This window comes from Photinus pyralis, unplaced genomic scaffold (assembly GCF_008802855.1).
Source record: "Photinus pyralis isolate 1611_PpyrPB1 unplaced genomic scaffold, Ppyr1.3 Ppyr1.4_unclustered_Scaffold3935, whole genome shotgun sequence".
Classification (NCBI taxonomy): Eukaryota; Metazoa; Arthropoda; class Insecta; order Coleoptera; family Lampyridae; genus Photinus; species Photinus pyralis.
The window spans coordinates 50767-61862 of NW_022171488.1; the positions used below are offsets into that span (position 1 = coordinate 50767).

Here is an 11096-nt window from a genome sequence, read left to right on the forward strand (position 1 = left end):
TCTAGATATATAAAACAGTGAAGAGCTGCCCTTAACGTATGCTTTGTTCGACCACAATTTTATATCAACATTAAAAAAGTCGTTAAAAATATATGGAAATTGGTTACAATTTAAACATGTTAATCATTCTCCCTCAGATTTCCCTAATTAGCCAATCCTCGTGGGATGTAGGATAAGGGTCTAACGTTGTAACTGTATAGCTGATATATTGATTATTTATTAACTGGGACATGCTGCCGATTTCAATAATTAAATTAAATAACATTGTATTGCGAAATTGCATTAACAAATCTGTTGTGAATTTCAGCTTCTGAATGGCAGCGGTATTTAAAATTTTGCAATGAACACTGTGTTATCTGGAAGCACTAGTAAGCAGTAGCACCATTTTGAAAAGAGACGAAGATTATTTCGTCACTATAATTTTCTAATAAATAATTGATTATTTTAACTCTGGAATCAAAGTTCTATGTTGTTGGGTGCTTCTAGCCACCCGTGGTCTTGCGGAAACAGACATAAATTATTGCTTCACCGTCTGGCGCAAGACCTTCTTCATCACCTTGTTTCGATAATAATACCTTTGGAACTTCAATATCGCGTTACAAATGGATATGATGGCTTCTTTGGAAAAGTAGGGACTAGTGAGAAGACTCATTAAGTTAAAATAAATTGTTGTTTTTAGTAGATTATTTTATGTGGAGAAAAAGTATTACCTTTCATGGTGCGCCTATGCGGACGAAGTGGCGACTGGTAGAACGCAAACCATGAAAAGTACCTCATCCAAATATCCTTCCTACTAAAAATTCCTGCTAGCAAAACGAGAAAAGTGCCGTTGTTTACAATCCTAGCCGAAATGTTCATTAACATTTACAACTACGCTTCATTAATAATTAATAAGAGCAACCGAGAGTTATTTTTTTTTAATATCCGCTCATTCCCTCAATAGCTTTATGTCCATCGATTTAAAAAAGAACGGATAGATCGATTACAATGAAATTTTGCAAATTTGTAGATCGGAGTTCGTGATTCGCAATGTAGACCAAAAAATGTGGAAGGCCCTTTTGTCATCCCCGTTAATTATGAACCGAATTGCATGAAATTCAAACTGGGAATAACCACGCACATCATTTGGCATCTCCGTAATTTATGAATCTCAAATTGAAACAGATCCATTACCATATCGATTGTAAAGTCACCGCTTTGCCACTTTTATTTAATTATGTATCGTCAGGGTGGCTCAGCTCGTGCATGGTCGTGTGTTAGCATATTCAAATAATGTGTTTATCCAAGAACAAATCCCGCCAGTATGCGGACCTACCCAAATATATAATTTCTATAAAAACACTTTTCACCCACCCTGTACTCCTATGAAATCTTATCCTGTTCAATTTTTCAATTCCAAATATACATTTCAGCATTTCCTTCTTTTTAGCGCAGGAAAATGAACGCTATTGTTCGCACTTTGTCCGTCTGTAACACTACTAGTCTTCCAATTTACGCTTTTTCGTTTCTTTATTATACAATGTAGTACAGTCCAGAGACCAGAACTACACAAGTTTATTGGGATCCTTCCCGAGTTACTACCGATTATTCATCCTTCATCATCGTTGAAATGTTTTTCCACTTGTTGCCAGAGAGTTTCTGGGGTGTCCCATTTCGTCCATGAAGTTATTAAATTGGTCATATGGCAGGTTGTATTGTTTTGCCTTATCTATTAGGTGTTGGTATTTTTTCGGTGCTTACTTCTCTTCCTTGGTTTTTGAGTTTCGGTTTATTTTTTTGGTTTTGGTGGTGTTAAATTGGCATTTTAATAGGTTTGAATTAGTAGGCTAAGCCGTTCTTTAACCGTAAGGATAAATAAAGTGATCACTTTCACCGTAAGGGTAGATACAGTGAAACAGATTACTGTGCATTCTAATGACATCTGTCATTCTTATTTCAAATACATGATATAAAATGACGTTCAGAACATATGACAATTCTGCTTCTATGGAAACGATCGCGACGGCAGAACCTCAGTTTGCTATTTTTGACGTCTCTAAATTAAATTCAGAATTGTCAGAAGCTTTACAATAATTTATATGGCTTCTGCTATAAAATAAAGTTTTGTATTATACACGACGATCAAGGGAAACTACCCATCTCGTGAAAGTTAATCTCACATCTTTCACGCAATGGTTAAAATATCTCTTTATCGTCTTGTATAATAAACTATTCTTCCATTTTGTGGTTTTTGGGTCGATAATCTCCGGATACGTATGTTTAGCGGTTTCTGACAACTGGCGTTTATTTTCTGATTCAATTGTTGATGAAAGGAGCTGATACCCATTTCCAGTGATGGCTTTGCCTGTTTCAATTTGGGATGCACCGTTGCTGGCTGATGGGGTTTGTTCGGACGCTTCTTGGGTTTCAAGCTTGTTTAAGTAGGTTGTCGAGAGATGTCCAGATTGCTTACAGATATAGCAGTACGAATCTCGAGACAGGAAAAGTCAGTAGTCTGTTTCTTCATATTTAATAAGGGTTGATTCTGGAATGTTGTAGTTGAATTGTAGTGTTAAAGATGCTTTTACATTGTTACCTATTTAAGCTGTCGGGAATTGCGGCGAGGTAACTTAGGTTCCGCGGCTAACTCTCGCGCGGGCGTGGTAGTTCTTCAGAACGAACTCTAAATGAATGCTCGGGAGGCGCCAGGTCCTTATTCCTAGTGACTCTCCTGCCGGACCTACAGGAAGGGTATTGCCGCAATAGAGAAAGGAAAGAAAACAAAATGTGCGCCACTAATGAATATTTAATGTCAAATAAAACTAATTAAATTGTTCTTCTACTATCACAACGAACTGAACCAGCGTAAGGTGACTCGAAGCGGCTTTAAATTTCGCGGTGACTAAAGGGACTTCTCCAAGAACCCCCTTGCCGACTAATACGCAATACCTTTTGGTAATAATGACCACTGATTAGGTCGGCCGAACCCTTGTAGGAAGCGCTTTCTACCGGTCGCACCCTGTATAATATAAATTAAGTGACAGTAGTTCGGATAGGCTGTAATTTGGAACTACTGTAGGTAATTGAGTCGGGAGAAACAACCCCGATGTTAGAATATGGGCAACAATAAACTAATCGGGATATGCGATTATGCCAGCGTTAAGGTGTTTTCGTTCTTTGTGATTCTCAGAGCGTCTTTGTGCGTCAGCAATAGCTGGGTTGACGGTACGACGAATCACCTTTACATACAAGTAAGTGACAACAACATTTGTTACACAAATAGTGGCTCTGACTCCCAAAATTTTATATTTTATAATACTACCAACTACACACTTCATTGGCAGTGGCTCGTACCACCGAATAACTATTTCCAACTGCCCGCCTGTATCTACAAGTATGCCTCCAACTGGCTAGACGACTTCCCAATGGACGACACACATAGGTTACATGAAGACATACCAAGTCGTTGAGGGCTTCAATAACTGGCTACCTAACTTAAGCGTGGACTGCGAAGATGTTGACGATGTCTAAGTAACTTCCGATATCAGGGACGCTATATGCTACGGGTACGGAATGACTAACAGGTGACACGAACTTCAACCACTTTGTTTTTCCTAGGTCTCGGACAACGTACCTCTCACTAAAAGCTATAAACTACTCATAGAATGACACAAACGACGTTGGACAACTACATACCCAGTTCGGCTTTAAAAGTAAGCGGCCTTTAAATCCCCAATACTGGGTAAAATTAATTTATGAATGCTTGTGCAACTAAAGATCGGTTAACGAATTTCTTTCAAAATTTGTATAGTTTGCACAGCAATGGCCGTTCATAATCTGCCTTTTACAACGGTCTCCTTTTTTAAAAGATAATCTAACTGGAATGTGACCTATGACATCCTATATGATAGCTAGTGACGAAAATATCCTAAGAATATGCAACACATCGTTCACATCATACAGGGTGATTCCTATAGTACCTGCCACCGTTTGGGAGCGTGTAGGTGGTGCGTAGGGGAGTATTTTGATATAGGACACTTGGGGTCGGAAATCTAAAATAAGGGTGCCAGAGCCAAATTTACCTTCTGGAATTTCACGCCTGTATGTAGGCAACCCAACCGACCGACGTTTCGCGCGGAGCGATGCAGAGCGAGTTAGCGCGAGGAAGCGACATGGGAGGAAAGGAGGGAAAACGACAGTCAAAAGCAATAACGTTTACAAATGTTCAACGTGGCCACCGTTGTTCTCAATGCACTTCCTACATCTAGCCAACCACTCCCCTCGAACTCGCGTGAAGACTCCTATGTCCTGGCGAACAGCCTCTCCGGCCATGACGACGCGCGCAATTAAGTCCTCTTCGGATTCGACGGGAGTCTCGTAGACGTGCGCTTCCATCACACCCCACAAGTAAAAATCTAATGGGGTGATGTCGGGCGAGCGGGCAGGCCACTCCACCGCACCTCCACGGCCGATCCATCTGTCCGGATAGGTTTGGTCCAAGTGTTCCCTCACCTGTCGCCCGTAGTGAGCAGGGCACCCATCGTGGCGGAACCAGTGGTCCCAGTACAAGTTCACTGGAACATCCATTAAAAGTTCTGGTAGCACCTCGCGCAGGAAAATCAGGTAATTATGGGCATTTAGACGCGGAGGGAGGATGTAAGGCCCCAGTAGGTTGTCCCCCAGGATGCCAGCCCAAACGTTTAAAGAAAACTTGTCCTGGTATCCTCGCGTAAACGTTTCATGAGGATTGTGCTCTGGCACCCTTATTTTAGATTTCCGACCCCAAGTGTCCTATATCAAAATACTCCCCTACGCACCACCTACACGCTCCCAAACGGTGGCAGGTACTATAGGAATCACCCTGTATATAGTATGACCCATTAGTAACTTAGGGTGAATTTAACATGTAACAACATACGTAATAGGCGATACACAAGTGCAAGATTCAATCCTTTTAGTGCATTTTCTGGTACTGTGTTAGGAATTGTTGGACAGACGTTAGATGTGAGTAGGCGTATTGCTGGTGTATTCAGCTTATATATTTCTATATTTATGTTCCGTATTTTTATGGGAGATTTTTGGCAACAAAGTTGTCTGCAAGTTCTTTGGATGATAAGTATACGCATATACGATTGTTGGAGATACGCGATGCAAACTGAATGTTCTTGTTGTTGGGTTCCGTTTTTCGGGCAATTGCTGTTATCTAAAATTAAGCCATCAACTGCGCTTGCTCTTTTGTGGGCTGTATATTTTGCTGAAAAGTTTGGGTTTGGGGGTTGGATTTTTTAGGGCGGCCGCGAAGTGTTGAGGTGGGATACTTTGATTTAGGAATGAGATGTTTGTATGGATGTGGTATTCATATTGGGATTACTTATCTGTATATTAATATGTAGTTTGTATGACTACGCAAGTGGATTATAATAGATTTAAATTCAAAATGTAGCACGTGTTATGTTAAGATTAGATTGCAGAAACACTCACCACACGTTCTCTCGGAACAACGTTCACTCCGAAACTGTAAAGATTTAATAAACAAAGAAAACATTATTAGGCGCACAAACGCATTTTAACGTTATAAATTGCAACCAGTATGAAGGTTATAATACATAACAAAACAAAGAAGGTAATAAAATACCTCCAAGTCAAATCAAGAAATTAATTCGTGAACATCATACGATTAAAATGAAAATTTTAGCAACCAAATCGAGGTAGGTACACTCACAATGGCACATAAGTCATAACCACTTTGCACCATAACTATGAATATTTTTATTATTAAGTTAATATTGGGAAAAAAGGAACATTCTTTTCATCTTAATCCCACACTGATGTAAAAATTAAAATAACTGTTAATAACCAAGTGTGAAGTCTCAGATAAGCTTAGAATTTATGTTTCTGAACAAGTTAATACTGTTTATTAATATCCTAATAATTAATATATAGTCGTATATTACATTAATATCCCGCAGTTAAATAGGAAAGTAGAGGTTCTTAATAAATAGTCGTTTATCGGCGATCCTCTACTTAATTCGGTGTATTAAACTCACATTTTAGTCAAATACGCTGTTATGCCAAATTGAACGACTCATAAAATAAAATATAATAGTTTGCTTATAAATATTTATTATTTATTAAATAAGGATGTTTTAGTACGTGTATTAGCAACGTTGTAGACGTTGTTCGATGAAAATTATCTTTAAAACAAATCGATAACATTTTCAATCCATTTATCACACTACGTATGTGTATTAGACAGCATGTTACTCTCTGTTACTATGAAACTTCAATTATGATTGAGCGCATTGCACGACATAAAGCAAAAATTAAAACGAAGCGGTGCTGTTATTGTTGACTCCATTTACAGACGAAGCAGCCGTAGGAAATAATATTCATGTCCTGTACGGTAGTTTTTAACGAGTGCTTCAATGTGTGCAAATACACAAACGTATTGTTGAAAATGATGGATATTCAGGGCAAATGTGCTTTTTTATACAATGATAGAGAAGTTGGACATAGTTCACCTGGAGCTACATTATAAAATAGAGAAAGGGTAATGAGTTTTGTAATGATGATAAAAGAGATGCGATTTTCGCGTAGACGAAAAGTAATCGTAAAGATGCAATTCTATACACGGTAGGTACACTCTCCTATTGCAGCTTGGATAATATGCAAATGTATAAGAAATGCATTTAATTAAAAATATTGCAGAGTATATACGAAAAAACGAAGCTTGAAGAGTAATTCGTTGAATTCATTATACAAGGTGCATTTTTGCTAAGAGCTATTCAGTGGATGAAATTAACATAGTTGATATAGAGGAAACGCTGAGTTACTCAGAGAAGGGAAAGGAAAGTAGAAGAGATGTTTGCAATTTGCTTTAATATATAAAAAAAGGAACCACAATTGTTTATTGTTTCTAAAGCGATCGATTTCGGGTTTAACCACCCATCATCAGGCTACCTATGCTAAAAAATATATCACATGAATTTGAAGTTGAACACAGAATTAAAATTATTACCGTCAATTTGAATTATATAAATGCAGCGACATTGAGTTGAATAAAATTGGATAAAAAGTATTAAAATTACATTAACGAAGACAATAGGTACATCGTGAACATCTTGACTAGGGTTACATCTGAAAAAGTAAGTAAGGTGAAAACGGGCATGTAAGGGTGTGTGTGTAAGTGTGTGTGTGTAAATGTGTATGGGTGTATATTTGAATTAGTGTTTTATTTATTCTATGAAATACCTTATTTGGCTGCAAATTATAAAATTTATAAAATTTTTTAGTTCTTAAAAGCACATGTTGAAAATTGGTTATTACTTATGACAGGAGAAAAGTTATAGGTTATGGTAAGATTCATAGGCGTACGGTGTGACATGGGCGTAGTATGGGATGGGTTTCTGGTTGTAGGTTATGTATTTTATGGTTGTATTAGTGTTTGTGGATTGGTGTAATGTAATTGTAAATGTGTGAGTATGGGAAAATAGTGTTTTCATTGAGGAGAGTGTGAGGGTTTTGTGCTTTGTGTTTCTCTATTTCGTAGTGTTCGAGTATATTTAGTTTTGAAAAGCTTACACCTCCACAAAACACTTAACAAACACAAAATCTCTATCATTTCCAAATCACACCCAACCTTATCTAAAATACTATCTAATAATAAACCCAAAGAGAATCCCTTAACCAAGTCAGGTATATACAAAATTCAGTGTAAAGACTGTGAAGCCCATTATATAGGACTAACCACCAGAAATATTAATACACGATTCAAAGAACACATATCCAACAGACCTAAATCAGCAGTTGGCACACACCTCCTCGAACACAAACACAACACCGACCTAGAACATACATACCTTCTACACCCCTGCAATATTTTCAAAACTAAATATACTCGAACACTACGAAATAGAGAAACACAAAGCACAAAACCCTCACACTCTCCTCAATGAAAACACTATTTTCCCATACTCACACATTTACAATTACATTACACCAATCCACAAACACTAATACAACCATAAAATACATAACCTACAACCAGAAACCCATCCCATACTACGCCCATGTCACACCGTACGCCTATGAATCTTACCATAACCTATAACTTTTCTCCTGTCATAAGTAATAACCAATTTTCAACATGTGCTTTTAAGAACTAAAAAATTTTATAATTTGCATCCAAATAAGGTATTTCATAGAATAAATAAAACACTAATTCAAATATACACCCATACACATTTACACACACACACTTATACACCCTTACATGCCCGTTTTCACCTTACTTACTTTTTCAGATGTAACCCTAGTCAAGATGTTCCCGATGTACCTATTGTCTTCGTTAATGTAATTTTAATACTTTTTATCCAATTTTATTCAACTCAATGTCGCTGCATTTATATAATTCAAATTGACGGTAATAATTTTAATTCTGTGTTCAACTTCAAATTCATGTGATATATTTTTTAGCATAGCCTGATGATGGGTGGTTAAACCCGAAATCGATCGCTTTAGAAACAATAAACAATTGTGGTTCCTTTTTTTATATATTAAAGCAAATCTCAACGAACCCCAAAAAATGGAGAATTACATTACAAAGATATTTGCAATATTATAATTGAAAAAAACGTGCTACCTTTTTGAAGCTTTTTTTTCAGGATTACAACGTTCATAGCAATTTAGAGCATTTGGCGATTGAGAAATTCTACAAAATAACCCTTTTTCTAATATGGACCACCGACCGTATATAATATTTAGATATTTTCAAAGAAAATTAAATTCTGTATAAAAACTCTTTGATACAGAATCCACATGCATCTCTGAATGGAATATCCACAAATCAATGCGATTTCAGAAATTTAAAACAAAAATATAGAAAATCCTTCAAGCAAAAGTTCTATACTGTTGAGGAATGTATGGAAGCTCCTTAATCGCCGCTGAAACTGTGATCGACGGACCAAAAAAAGCAGGGACAAGCTTTAAAGATATACAATGCGATCAAAAATGACTCGACAGCCAATCATTTTTGATCGCCCGATATTAAACGAATATGTAAGTATGCAGGAGGTCCCAATGAAAATTCGACCCTCCTTCTCTGGAAAACCGGGCATTTTTCGGAGAATTTCCGAAACAGCTCAATTTTGATTTTGAGGGGGACGAAATATCTACAACATACACTAGGAATCTCCACCCTGTGGGTGTCACAGCAACTGCTCAAGAATGTGAAGTGCCACATCAAATAGGAGGCATTTTTAATTTCTATTCAACCACATTATTTTTTTTGCAATATATACTCGTATTTTACAATCATAGCGATAAACTCAATAAATTGGCGTACTGTTTGAAGGAAACACTCGAACAAATGTCACTGCAAGCAAAATTGTGCATATCGCATACGTTCGACATTCGTCTAGTTCTAAGATTTACTAAGACAATATTGCTCGCGCTAGTCTGTGTATTTCTGCTCGTTATTAATAGATGTGTCTATTTACTTAGGTAATTTGGCGTCCATTGTATACTCAAAATGGGAGATTGAATACGAGTAAATCCAAAGATCACAAAACCATTCCCATATAGGGTCCAGAACAAGAGAGGGATAATAAATAAATATCATTTAATAAACAGCTTAACGACAAAACACTACGTTTCGACACACGGTCATCATCAGGTGTTCTAAAACGATATAGATTTAAATTGAGGAGAGAACAATAACACTACTTACAATTTGTAAATTGAATAAAATAAAACGGTAACAAACATTAAGTGATACACCTACATGGGCAGTAAACCTGAAAACCAACCATTCACAACAGATGGTAGCACCAGGGTAAAATTGACAAATAGACGGGTTAAGAAGCTAAATTTTTTTTATAAACGTGTTGCCAAAACCTGGAAAAACCTTAAGGTTGGGCAACGATATGTATAAAGGCACTAACTTACGGTAACAAGATGTAAAATTTGATGTAAAACAACTAATGACATACCCACTAAAGGGTTATAACCTAAAAATACAGAATTAAGTTAAATAGTTAAAGTAATTATTTAAAACATACGCTAATAACACATTGTTGAAGGAATAGTAAACAATTTAAGAAAATTACATAGTGATGTGGTTAAATAACTTTAAACTTGAATAATCGAACATGTTGAAAGCAAGCCAAAACTGACAGTGAATTAAAATGACAGACTAGAGATAAGCAAAATTACAATAAAATGACGTCTAGCGAGTACAAGGCGTGGCAAAATTTTATGTAAGAATAGGAAATCCTTGTTGATACTAAGAGTTTCATTATGGGAGAGCTGAGGGCTAAATTTATGTGTAATTCATTTCTTTCATTTCAAGAAAGTTAAGTTTAGAACCTTTGTCACAATTATGAAGGACATTAAAATCAGAATGCGGATTAAAGGGGTGACCAGTATGGAGAATGTGGACAGCAAACGATGATTTAATACTATAGGAGTTGTTATTTTTAATACAGGAGAGGTGTTCTTTTATCCGGGTAGATGTTTTTAGAGATTGTTCAGCTTTAAATATTAAATTAAGGTTGTATTGTTTAAAAATATTCGAAAAGCAATTGGGGCCTTTGCCAATGAAGGGAACGGGGAAGAAAATTTTTGGTTGGTTGGTTGGTTCAAATATAATATCAAAAATTCCACTTTCTTGGCCAACATAAATGTTAAAACGACATTATTAAACGAGACGAAATGCACTCGTTTAAAAATGTTACACCTTTTGAAAGCAACACCACTTGATTTACATCAACAAAGGTTCTTTTCGATTCTTAAGCGTTGTAACAAATTGTACACATCTTTTCTCTGATGTAACTATACAAACTTCTGTGTAAGGCATGCTCAGTCACGTAAGTAATGTTACAATTACAATCTAGTAACGATAATCCATTTTGAAATTACACTAAACTGTCTTTATTAATTGATAACAAAAATTCGCTTCGTTTATTGTACAAGTAATTTAGTAGCTCCTAACATTTCAGCAAATGTACATGTACATTGAGCGCTGACTTCTGCGATTAAGTGATCTTGAAATGGCCGTTTTTGGATTCTGGTTACGTCAGGTTTCTTCAGATTCATGTACAATAGTAAGGGACCTATAA

The 11096-nt window shown here is 36.5% G+C and overlaps 1 long non-coding RNA gene across 1 annotated transcript; it reads left to right on the forward strand.

Annotated features, from left to right (window-relative positions):
* Nucleotides 1–3338: 3338 nt before the first annotated feature.
* On the forward strand, nt 3339–3933 carry LOC116182132. The gene is made up of 3 exons (XR_004147434.1): nt 3339–3545; nt 3598–3692; nt 3849–3933. It is a non-coding gene; the product is annotated as an uncharacterized LOC116182132 (long non-coding RNA).
* The last annotated feature ends 7163 nt before the right edge of the window (nt 3934–11096 follow it).